Consider the following 14045-nt stretch of genomic DNA (forward strand, 5'->3'; position numbering starts at 1 on the left):
TCTGGAGATCCGTCAGAGGTCAATGTTACTATATTTCCACTCCTTTCCCAATATTGTTGTAATGCACCTTGTATTTTCATGCCATGCAAATTATTTCTTCATTGTCATGTAATATATTTCACCTCAATAAAAATATATATTTAAAAAAAAAAAAAGTAAGATGGCAATAGCACTTATATTAGTAATTTATCACCAAAACGAAATATTAACAGAGACAAAAGAATGAGAGCTGTGTTAAGAGCGTTCACACACAATATATAATGCCAAAATAATAATGGAGCTCACAATACACAGGCTCAGAGGAATCTCCAGTTAAGTCATAACGTATATGAAAAGTCCTGACTAACTATCCTAACAAACACAGGAGCTCCCAGACTCCTCACCAGTGCCATAACATGTTTCGCCATTTACCGGCTTTGTCAAAGGGTGAGCGCGTGTCACGATGAAGGTGGGTCTTTATAGTGTTTGAAAGAGGCAAGTGCCGCCCCTTAATGACATCATCCTGATGTCACCTCACCAGAATAATAAATACAAGGAGATCAAAGGGGGATTATGGTGTATTTACAAGGAGGTGATGATATCCTATAAGTAACAGTTTTCTGTGTATCGTCATATGCCGCAAGTATATGCGTAAAGAAAATTCTGTTATGCAGGTGTGAGAAAGTGATAGGGGACAAAAGTATAATACTCAAATCCAGTTGTATACTGGATTAGGGGATAGCAAAGTGTCCATATTATTGGAAAAGCCCAATACTAAGATGGTAATAATACCAAATAACGTGTAATATCTGAGTGAGGAGATTATAATAAAAATGATTTATGTGGATGATAATAGAGTGCATGCCATTAAATCCAAAGGTTACTACTTGTGTAAGTAAATCACAATTGTAATAATGTGATAGTGAAGTTATAGCAATACTGTGAAAAGATAATTCATAAATACATTACATTGTCCTGTGTGCAGGAACAATTAAAAGAAATATGAATCAACACAAGGTGTAAAAGTGACAAGAAAAGGGAATGTATGTATTTGATATCCAGAAAGACAATTTGTTGTATAAAAAGCTAAACACTGTCGTTGTAAATCACAGATGTGTACAGAAATGATAGTATGAGATAGCTTGACTAATTCAGAACTACCACCTAGTGAACAGTTGCATAGAAAACTATCAAATGTCACCGCATTCACAAATATATACTACAGTATACAAGATGGTCAAAAAAATTACTGTTTCAGGGTAGTGTATACTATCTCAATTGATTCCAAACGCCCACCCAGTAAACATATGAGTTAATACTATCATGATGTCTTATTACTCGATATTTATAAAAATTATTAATATAATTGGGTGTGACTAACAGGAAAGGGGCAAAGTTGTTTTGTTCATTCAAACCTGAACTGAGTCAAGTAAGAATATCCACTTACTTTCCGAACGTAATAGTACAACTGGATTTGAGTATTACACTTTCGTCCCCTATCACTTTCTCACACCTGCATAATAGAATTTTCTGTACACATATACTTGCGGCATATGACGATATCCAGAAACTTGTTACACATAGGAAATCATCACCTCCTTGTAAATACAACATAATCCCCCTTTGATCTCCTTGTATTTCAACTTGAGTTAATTCAGTGCTATCTGAGCAAGCAGATGTCTACGGTATTCTGGTGAGGTGACATCAGGATGACATAATTTAGGGGCGGCACCTGCCTCTTTCAAACGCTGTAAAGACCCACCTTCAGCGTGACGCGCGCTCACCAATTGACAAAGCCAGATCACGGCGAAACATGTTAGGGCACAGGTGAGGAGTCTGGTAGCTCCTGTGTTTGTTAGGATAGTCAGGACTTTTCATATATATTTTTGATGCTCATTAGCGTGCTATAATGTACCGGATGTAATAGGTTATGACATAACCGGAGATTCCTCTGAGCCTGTGTATTGTGAGCTCCATTAATATTTTGGCACCATATATTGTGTGTGAACGCTCTCAACACAGTTTTCATTGTTTTGTCTCCGTTAATATTTCGTTTGGTGATAAATTACTAATATAAGTGCTATTGCCATCTTTCTTTCTCAATGCAATTTCTCAATGCACAATCAACGACTATCAGTTTGTTACTTTAAGAGATAGTACAACTACAACATATGTCCACAGAACACGGATGCACTCTTATTCATGCATCTATATTTATTGTGGATATTAGAGCTATCTTTGTGCTATTAATAACTATTTTTTGAGAAACGTATCCACAGGGTATGATTCATGATAATACCCTACAGGTGTATCACGCCATGGTAACAATTAAACTCCTTGGAGCAGTATCCTTAGGCTGCTTATTAAAGTAACTTGTTACTTAGTATCTATTTTAACAATATATTACTTATACTTTGTGGTGCACTTGCTTATACTCGTGTACATTGAATCATTTACACAAGGAAGTTAAAATGTTTGCTTGAGATTCAGTTAATCTCTCTATTCCTTTACTCTTCCTTCTGTAAGATTAGATACATATGGAAATTGTTATCCAGCAATCTAGTTGGCACTTTCCCTTCATCTGCTGTACTCTAGTACTGTTTACACCAATCACATTGATTAAGTCCAATATCACCTTGATCCTGAACAATACATTTATTAACCATCCGGTACATGATATGAAATTATTTAAAGTCCCCCATAACTGTTGATTTTAATTGCAAATCCCAGTTTTTAATTTTTGCGTTTTTGAATAAAAGTTATGTTTTAATGTATATTCAAGCGAATTATCTCTCAGCCCCATTTATTTCCATTCATCTGAAATGATATATGAATTTAACTGCCTTGAGTGCTAAAAGTGTATTCTTAAATGGCCTCTCTCGTTCATTCGTTTGTTGTACAAGTTTACTCAATACACAGCACCTCCTCTGCTATGTCCAAATAAATAGATAAGCTGAGAAGCTACTACCTTATATAGGGCGCACTTATATTTATTAATAAGTAGCGCCATTGGATTCCTTTTTTCTATTTGCAGGCATCTGAAGCCTGACTGGAAAGGATCAAATATGTTCTGGCGTGATAGATGGGCTTCCAGTTGAGTTGACACTACTTTTTCAATTATTTTCCCCAGAAATGGAAGGTTGGATACTGGTCTATAATTAGTCATGCAGTCTGGGTCTAATAAAGGTTTTTTTAGGAGTGGTTTTACCACAGCTTCTTTCAGAGGATATGGGAAGTCTCCTGTTTTAGTGAACACTGCACTATTTTTGTGAGGGCTGGGGCGAGTGTTTCAATGCATCAAGATATGAGCTGAGTTGGAGCAGGGTCTAAGTCACACGTAGTAGGGTGCAACTTTTGTATGGTGTTTTTAACTCCTTTTATATCGACATTTGTAAAAGTGGACCATAAACTGGGGCAATCTGGCATTCCATTGTAGTGGTTCTGGTGTGTAACTGTTTGGCCTTCTGTGATAGCGGTTCGGATTGAGGAAATCTTGTCTCTGAAGAAGTTCACAAATGCTTCACATTTATCCTGAGAAAAGTAAAGTTGGTGGGGCTAAGTATGCATGCTGGTTTGCAGAGCCTTTCTACGTTGCTTGGGTCTATTGTGGGAGAATGCAATTTCTCGTGATAAAAATGAAGATTTTTTCTGAGTTATCCTGGATTGATATTTATTTAGAAGTTTGGTAAGAGTGGCTTTATCCTCTGGATCATGTGTTCTGTGCCACTTTTTCTCGAGTTTACGTCCTGTTCTCTTCATTTCTCTGATGGAGCTATACAAGTATTGTTTGCCTCTTAAGAGCAATGTTATCAAATAAGAACTAAGTTTAATTTAGTTCAGTGGCATACTATTCTTCCATGAGAGTAAAGTAATTTTATTAGAAATCCATAATGCACAAATCTAAAGTACAAAGTCTATTTAATAATGATTAGTGATAAGTCAATTGCACTTGGTCCAAGAGGGCAAGAGTCTGCTTTAAAAAAATAAAAAAAAATAAACTGTCACTGATTGAAAAAAAAGAAGGAAAAAAATATGTGCACACACCCACATATATAATTATAGTAGTACATATATTACATAATGAATGCAGCCACGATTCATATGTGCTCCAGCACCGCTAGTAAACAAACATGTGACCACTACCATTAAATAAAACAATTCTTTTGATTGTAGATTAATTTTGTAGAATCACAAGAATTCATAAACATTTTACCAGCAAAACTTCATATCAAATTGTACAAAGGATAAATATTTAATAAACATCAGGCTTAAGTTGCATGGGACCATTGAACTGACAGAACATATGTAAATTTTCTTTGCAGGATCAGCCATATGTATAGCATAACACATTCCATAAGCCATAAATTGAGGTAGTTTTTTTTAGCAATAAATATCACAGTCCATAATTGTATCCCACATATGGTATAACACAGTCCATAAGCCTTACATGGAGGTTGCTTTGGAGCAATTTAAGACACAGTACATGATTGTAGCACACGTATGGCATTAAACAGTCCTTGCTCCATACAAGGAGGTTGTTTTGTGAGCAATTTAAGAGACAGTACATGATTGTAGCACACGTATTCCATTAAAAAGTCCTTGCTCCATACAAGGAGATTGCTTTGTGAGCAATAAGTAACACAGTACATGATTGTAGCACACATACGCCATTAAACAGTCCATAGGCCATACCTTGAGTTTGCTTTGTGAGCAATTGAAGACACAGTCCATGATTGTAGTACACATATGCCAATAAACAGTCCTTGCTCTAAACAAGGAGGTTGCTTTGTGAGCAATAAGTAACAAAGTACATGATTGTAGCACACGTATGGCATTAAACAGTCCTTGCTCCATACAAGGAGGTTGTTTTGTGAGCAATTTAAGAGACAGTACATGATTGTAGCACACGTATTCCATTAAAAAGTCCTTGCTCCATACAAGGAGATTGCTTTGTGAGCAATATGTAACACAGTACATGATTGTAGCACACATACGCCATTAAAGAGTCCATAGGCCATATCTTGAGTTTGCTTTGTGAGCAATTGAAGACATAGTCCATGATTGTAATACACATATGCCAATAAACAGTCCTTGCTCCAAACAAGGAGGTTGCTTTGTGAGCAATAAGTAACAAAGTACATGATTGTAGCACACGTATGCCATTAAACAGTCCTTGCTCCATACAAGGAGGTTGCTTTGTGAGCAATTAAAGACACAGTCCATGATTGAATCCCAAGTAGGGTATAACACAGTCCATAAGCCATACAAGGATGTCGATCTTTGAGCAATTAAAGACATTGCCCATGATATCATGATGAGAGTACAAAAGCACTACATTTTCTTGTGCCATTACATATAATTGATATGATGGAATAGTTATGCAATATCTAAGACATGCATAGAAAGCATTACTTATAAATGTCTGCAACACAAGGGGAAGGAGCAGACGGAGAATGAATGAGGGCCTTTATGTATGTCTTTACATTGCACACCCAAGAAAGTCTTCAGGTGCAGAGACAGATGGTGAGAGAGATGGAATATAGCAGCCATATCTGTTATACATTGGATTAAGTTACCGTACTAGCATATATGAAATACAATATGATCAATATCATATTTAAATATATATGTGAGAAGGAAAGAAAAACGCTGGGTCTCTTTGTATATCCACAATTTATTGGGATACAGGTTTCACAATTTCAAGGTAAGCTCCCATCTGATGCGTTTTGAGCATGCATACATGCGCTTCATCAGAGATAATGCCCTCTGCTGCTCTGGATCCTTTTATAGGTAAGTGGGACCAATTACCTAGAAGGGTGTTTTCATTATATTGTATTTAACCATTGATTGTCTTATGTGACTAAACCAATTTTTACTATGGGTATTGTTATGTTAATATGTCAAATAGACTATATTAAGAACTAGGTAACAGTGTCATTTTATGTCCGCTCACTATATGGATCCAGAACAGTGAGGCAAAAGAACAGATATATTCATCTAACATTTGTCTGACATACAATATCCTTCTTAAGCCTATGGCATCTATTTATTAAAGCGTCGACTTTCTTGCATTCAACGGCACCAATACGCTCGCCTAAGATCGCCTAACATCACTTCCGCGGACCTGAATACGTTCTCCAAAATTACCAAAAAAACTGTCAAAAAGCCGCACACCAAGTACGGGGTGATGAGCAGCGGACTGTTGTTAACTAACAGTCATCAATCTCGCTGCTCTTCGGCTTTTTCACAGCTTTATTGGTACCCTGTCACTAAGCACCCACACTATACTAAACTGTTTCACCCCCTATACCGTTGCTCCCGAACTCCGCTGCACCTAAATAAAGTTATTAACCCCTAATCCTTCGCTCCCGGAGGCTAACGCAACTCTAATAAATGTATTAACCCCTAAACTGCCGCTCCTGGAGCCCACCGCCACCTACATTATACATATTAACCCCTAATCTTCCTCCCCCTATACCGCCACCACCTACATAAAGTTAATAACTCCTATCCTGATGCTCCCAGACCCCGCCGCAACTAAATAAAGTGTTTAACCCCTAAACCACCACTCCCAGAGCCCACCGCCACCTACATTATATTTATTAACCCCTAATCTGCCCCCCTACACCGCCGCCACCTACATTATACTTTTTGACCCCTAATCTGTCCCCCCTACACCGCCGCCACCTACATTATATTTATCAACCCCTAATCTGCCCCCCTACACCGCCGCCACTATATTAAATGTATTAACCCCTAAACCTAAGTCTAACCCTAACACCCCCTAACTAAAATATAATTTAAATAAATCTAAATAAATTATTCCTATTTAAACCTAAATACTTACCTATTAAATAAACCCTAAGATAACTACAATATAACTAATAGTTACATTGTAGCTATCTTAGGATTTATTTTTATTTTACAGGCAACTTTGTATTTATTTTAACTAGCTACAATAGTTATTAAATAGTTATTAGCTATTTAATAACTACCTAGTTAAAATAAATACAAACGTACCTGTAAAAAAAAAACCTAAGTTACAATTACACCTAACACTACACTATAATTAAATTAATTACCTACAGTACATTAACTACAATTAACTACAATTAAATAAAATTATATAAAGTTAAAAAAAACACTAAATTACAGAAAATAATAAAATAATTACAAGATTTTTAAACTAATTATACCTAATCTAATCCCCCTTACAAAATAATAAAGCCCTCCCAAAATAAAAAAGCTCTACCCTACACTAAATTACAAATAGCCCTTAAAAGGGCTTTTTGCGGGGCATTGCCCCAAAGTAATCAGCTCTTTTACCTGAAAAAAAAAGTACAATACCCCCACAACATTAAAACCCACCACCAACACACCCAACCCTACTCTAAAACCCACCCAATACCCCTTAATAAAACCTAACACTAACCCCTTGAAGATCACCCTACCTTGAGAAGTCTTCACCCAACCCGGCCGTAGTCCTCAACGAAGCCAGGCAAAGAGGTCCTCAAGACGGGCAGAAGTCTTCATCCAGACGGCATCTTCTATCTTCATCCATCCGGCGCGGAGCGGGTCCATCTTCAAGACATCCGACACGGAGCATCCTCTTCCATCGACGTTGACTGTAGAATGAAGGTTCCTTTAAATGACGTCATCCAAGATGGCGTCCCTTCAATTCTTCCTTCAGATGCAAGCTTAATCCTATAGGCTGATTGGATCAGCCAATAGGATTGAACTTCAATCCTATTGGCTGATTGCATCAACCAATAGGATTTTTCCTACCTTAATTCCGATTGGCTGATAGAATTCTATCCGCCAATCGGAATTGAAGGGACGCCATCTTGGATGACGTCATTTAAAGGAACCTTCATTCTGTAGTCAACGTCGATGGAAGAGGATGCTCCGTGTCGGATGTCTTGAAGATGGACCCGCTCCGCGCCGGATGGATGAAGATAGAAGATGCCGTCTGGATGAAGACTTCTGCCCGTCTTGAGGACCTCTTCTGCCCGGCTTGGATGAAGACTTCTGCCCGTCTGGAGGACCACTTCGCCCGGCTTTGTTGTGGACTTCGGCTCAGTTGGGTGAAGACGTCTCAAGGTAGGGTGATCTTCAAGGGGTTATGGTTTATTTAAGGGGGCATTGGGTGGGTTTTAAAGTAGGGTTGGGTGTGTGGGTGGTGGGTTTTAATGTTGGGGGGGTATTGTACTTTTATTTGTAGGTAAAAGAGCTGATTACTTTGGGGCCATGACCCGCAAAAAGCCCTTTTAAGGGCTATTTGTAATTTAGTGTAGGGTTTTTTTATTTTGGGAGGGCTTTATTATTTTGTTAGGGGGATTAGATTAGGTGTAATTAGTTTAAAAAACATGTAATTATTTTATTATTTTTTGTAATTTAGTGGGTTTTTGGTACTTTAGATAATTTTATTTAATTTTAATTAATTGTAGTTAATTGTAGTTAATGTAGGTAATTAATTTAATTATAGGTGTAATTGTAACTTAGGTTAGGTTTTATTTTACAGGTACTTTTGTATTTATTTTAACTAGGTAGTTATTACATAGTTAATAACTATTTAATAACTATTGTAGCTAGTTAAAATGAATACAAAGTTGCCTGTAAAATAAAAATAAATCCTAAAATAGCTACAGTTATATTCTAGCTATCTTAGGGTTTATTTTATAGGTAAGTATTTAGTTTTAAATAGGAATAATTTATTTTGATTTATTTAAATTATATTTAAGTTAGGGGGTGTTAGGGTTAGTGTTAGACTTAGATTTAGGGGTTAATACATTTAATATAGTGGTGGCGGTGTAGGGGGGGCAGATTAGGGGTTAATAAATATAATGTAGGTGGCGGCGGTGTAGGGGGGGCAGATTAGGGGTTTATAAGTATAATGTAGGTGGCGGCGGTGTCTGGGCGGCAGATTAGGGGTTAATAAGTATAATGTAGGTGGCGGCGGTGTAGGTGCGGGCAAATTAAGGGTTAATAAGTATAATGTAGGTGGCGGCGGTGTAGGGGGGGGCAGATTAGGGGTGTTTAGACTCGGGGTACATGTTAGGGTGTTAGGTGTAGACCATAGGAATCAATGGGATATCGGGCAGCAGCCAACATGAGCTTTCGCTGCTTTCAGACTCCCATTGATTCCTATGGTATCCGCGGCCTCCAGGGCGGCGGATTGAAAACCAGGTACGCTGGGCCGGAAAAGTGCTGAGCGTACCTGCTAGTTATTTGATAACTAGCAAAAATAGTCAGATTGTGCCAAACTTGCATTCGGAACATCTGGAGTGACGTAAGCATCGATCTGTGTCGGACTGAGTCCGGTGGATCGTATGTTACGTCACTAAATTCTGATTTTGCCGATGTGTAGGGTTTGATAACTAAGGCGAATCAGGCTTGCCACAAATACGCTGCAGAATTCCAGCTTATTTGCGGTTGACGGCTTGATAAATAAATGCCTATATGTACTTTTTTAACCCTATATATACTTGTATATATTCTTGCTTTCTTGTATACTAATATGTATATCAATACTTAATCTTGGTTAGGAAGAAAAAAGGGGGCTAAAAAATATATAATAAAATAATAAAGGAAAAGGGATACTAAAGAGGAAAGATACTAAAGAAGAACATTTTATCGAAATTAATGAAGTTAAAATTTAAAAGCAACAATGATATTTCCATGAAGCAGCTAGTGTTGGCAAGAAGTAACTTTATCCTACCCACCTACTTGCTTATCTTCCTGTTGATAAATCTAATCCTTCTGACCATTACTGACTTACATTATACTTCTTTGATCTAGAGATTATTAATCTACAAGATTTATGCTTATATATTTTGGATCAGAAAAGCCTGTTGTGATCTTTTTGATGCTCTCTTGTACTTGGCTAGTGTTAGCAAGTTGGCTTGGAGGAAGAAGATGGGAATAATATTGTGGTATTGTGTACCCTAGTCTTATTGTTCTTAGAGCTGAATACCTCTATTAATTTTATGAGGTGTAACTAGCTAGTTTCTGTTCTCATAAACTAGCTACTATAGCTCTTTCCTGGAATTGTTTATTACTGCTAGGGCTATACTATGTTTGCTTTATAGAGTCTACTAGATGGCTAAATTATGTCTTTATTCTCTAAAGAATCTATTTGTATTCAAACCAATGAAGATGACTTAAAAGAAATAAAGTAATATAGAATAATTTTAGTAGGATAATATATAATACTATTGAAGAGATACTATTTTCTAGTGGGGATATAGGGGAAGATTTTATAGTGGATGTTGTCTGTTCATTACTTATCAGAGTAAATCCAGAAGAACTGTTTTGGTACTGTAATGCTCTATTAATATTGTAAAAATATATAATAGACATTAGGTTGGTATTGGGAGAATCTTTTTAGTAATTATGTTTGTTTTTATTATTTATTTCTGTTATTGAATCGTCTGGGTTTCAAACTATATCTCACTTAATAATTATTATTTATAGTTTGTGAAGTGGACGGAAACCATTTTTTGTATGTGTGTATAATCTGTTACTGCTTATCTATTTCTAATCTATAAATAGATTCACATCGTATCTTTTATTCATCCCTTGTGGTATTCTGGTTTGCAACGTGAAGATCCAATATACTTTTCTCCTGAGGAGTTTTTTAGTTCTATCCCCTCCTAATGGATCTTTTTCTACGTGTTCTATTTCCTTAAACCAAAAGTTGGCAATCTCTGTTCATGTAAATGAAAATGTTTGGCTACTGGAGTTCTAGGTATTTAAATATATATGATTGTTCTCTATGACCAAGATTACAAGTTGTGTCTTAAACCCGGTGTTTAAATAACGCTAAAAATTTAGCGATACTGCACTTTCCTTAGTGCTGCCATTACAAGTTTATTGTTGAGTTAAGCTCCATACTAAACAAAAGCCAAGTCCTGACTTGACATGCTCGTGCATGTATTCCCCAATAGACATCAATAGAGAAAAAGTGTTAGAAAAAACCTAACACCTGAGATTGCAGAATGGCAATCGCTATAACTTATTCCGCAATTATGTCTATGGAGACAAGAAAGTTTTGTTTAAATCTAACACCCTTACATAAACCCATAGTCTATATATCTCTAAACCTCCGACACCCCACATCGTCAACACTAAAATGTTAACCCCTAATCCGCCACCCCCAGAATCGTCAACACTACAATAAACCTATTAACCCTTATACCGCCGCCCCCGACATCTCCAACAATAAATAAAGATATTAACCCCTAATCTGCCGCCCATCCACATTACTAACACTAAATGAAAGTATTAACCCCTAAACTGCTGACCACCCACATCACTACTAAAATAAACCTATTAACCCCTAAACCGCCGACCCCCCACATCACTACTACTAAAATAAACCTATTAACCCCTAAACTGTCGACCCCACACTTTGCTACTACTAAAATAAACCTATTATCCCCTAAACTGCCGACCCCTGCATTGATACTACTAAAATAAACCTATTAACCTCTTAACCGCCGTTCTCCTACATCGCAACAAACTAAATTAAACTATTAACCCCTAAACCTAACATCCGCTAACTTTAAATTAAAGTTACAATATAACTACCTTAAAATAAATAAAAACTTACCAGTGAAATAAATTAAACCTAAACTTAAACTATAAATAATTTAACTATTTAAAAAAAATTAAATATACCAAAGATAAAAAACCTAACTTACAAAATTAAAGAATACTAACACTATGAAAAAAACTAAAACCCTAACATTACAAAAAATAACAACCTCTAGAATTGCGCAAAAATTAAAAAAATTAAGATTACAGAAAATAATAAACAATTAATTAAAAATAAAGGTTTGATTAGGTTTAATAAAAAATTAAACCTAATCTATTACCCGTATAAAAACAAAAAAGCCACCCCGAAATAAAAACACCCCTAATCTAACACTTAACCACCAATAGCCCTTAAAAGGACCTTTTATAGGATATGCCCTAAGTTTTACAGCTTTTACATTAAAAAACATAATTTATGCTTACCTGATAAATTTATTTCTCTTGTAGTGTATCCAGTCCACGGATCATCCATTACTTATGGGATATTAACTCCTCCCCAACAGGAAGTGCAAGAGGATTCACCCAGTAGAGCTGCTATATAGCTCCTCCCCTAACTGCCATTACCAGTCATTCGACCGAAAACATGCAGAGAAAGGAAAACCATAGGGTACAGTGGTGACTGTAGTTTAATGGAAAAATTACCTGCCTTAAAGTGACAGGGCGGGCCGTGGACTGGATACACTACAAGAGAAATAAATTTATCAGGTAAGCATAAATTATGTTTTCTCTTGTTAAGTGTATCCAGTCCACGGATCATCCATTACTTATGGGATACCAATACCAAAGCTAAAGTACACGGATGACGGGAGGGACAGGCAGGCTCTTTATACGGAAGGAACCACTGCCTGAAGAACCTTTCTCCCAAAAACAGCCTCCGAAGAAGCAAAAGTGTCAAATTTGTAAAATTTGGAAAAAGTATGAAGAGAAGACCAAGTTGCAGCCTTGCAAATCTGTTCAACAGAAGCCTCATTCTTAAAGGCCCAAGTGGAAGCCACAGCTCTAGTAGAATGTGCTGTAATTCTTTCAGGAGGCTGCTGTCCAGCAGTCTCATAGGCTAACCGTATTATGCTACGAAGCCAAAAGGAGAGAGAGGTAGCCGAAGCTTTTTGACCTCTCCTCTGACCAGAATAAACAACAAACAGGGAAGACGTTTGTCGAAAATCCTTAGTTGCCTGTAGATAAAATTTCAGGGCACGGACTACATCTAGATTGTGTAGCAGACGTTCCTTTTTCGAAGAAGGATTAGGACACAAAGATGTAACCACAATCTCTTGATTGATATTCCTGTTAGTGACCACCTTAGGTAGGAACCCAGGTTTAGTACGCAGAACTACCTTGTCTGAATGAAAAATCAGATAAGGAGAATCACAATGTAAGGCAGATAACTCAGAGACTCTTCGAGCCGAGGAAATCGCCATTAAAAACAGAACTTTCCAAGATAACAACTTGATATCAATGGAATGAAGGGGTTCAAACGGAACCCCCTGTAAAACATTAAGAACTAAGTTCAAACTCCATGGTGGAGCAACAGTTTTAAACACAGGCTTGATCCTAGCTAAAGCCTGACAAAAAGCTTGAACGTCCGGAACTTCTGACAGACGTTTTTGTAAAAGAATGGACAGAGCTGAAATCTGTCCCTTTAAGGAACTAGCGGATAAACCCTTTTCTAAACCTTCTTGTAGAAAAGACAATATCCTCGGAATCCTAACCTTACTCCATGAGTAACTCTTGGATTCGCACCAATATAAGTATTTGCGCCATATCTTATGGTAAATCTTTCTGGTAACAGGCTTCCTAGCCTGTATTAAGGTATCATTAACTGACTCAGAAAAACCACGTTTTGATAAAATCAAGCGTTCAATTTCCAAGCAGTCAGCTTCAGAGAAATTAGATTTTGATGTTTGAAGGGACCCTGGATCAGAAGGTCCTGTTTCAGAGGTAGCGACCAAGGTGGACAGGATGACATGTCCACTAGATCTGCATACCAAGTCCTGCGTGGCCATGCAGGCGTTATTAGAATCACTGATGCTCTCTCCTGTTTGATTCTGGCAATCAATCGAGGAAGCATCGGGAAGGGTGGAAACACATAAGCCATCCCGAAGGTCCAAGGTGCTGTCAAAGCATCTATCAGAACCGCTCCCGGATCCCTGGATCTGGACCCGTAATGAGGAAGCTTGGCGTTCTGTCGAGACGCCATGAGATCTATCTCTGGTTTGCCCCAACTTCGAAGTATTTGGGCAAAGACCTCCGGATGAAGTTCCCACTCCCCCGGATGAAAAGTCTGACGACTTAAGAAATCCGCCTCCCAGTTCTCCACTCCCGGGATGTGGATTGCTGACAGGTGGCAAGAGTGAGACTCTGCCCAGCGAATTATCTTTGATACTTCCATCATTGCTAGGGAGCTTCTTGTCCCTCCCTGATGGTTGATGTAAGCTACAGTCGTGATGTTGTCCGACTGAAACCTGATGAAC

This window comes from Bombina bombina, chromosome 2 (assembly GCF_027579735.1).
Source record: "Bombina bombina isolate aBomBom1 chromosome 2, aBomBom1.pri, whole genome shotgun sequence".
Taxonomy (NCBI): domain Eukaryota; kingdom Metazoa; phylum Chordata; class Amphibia; order Anura; family Bombinatoridae; genus Bombina; species Bombina bombina.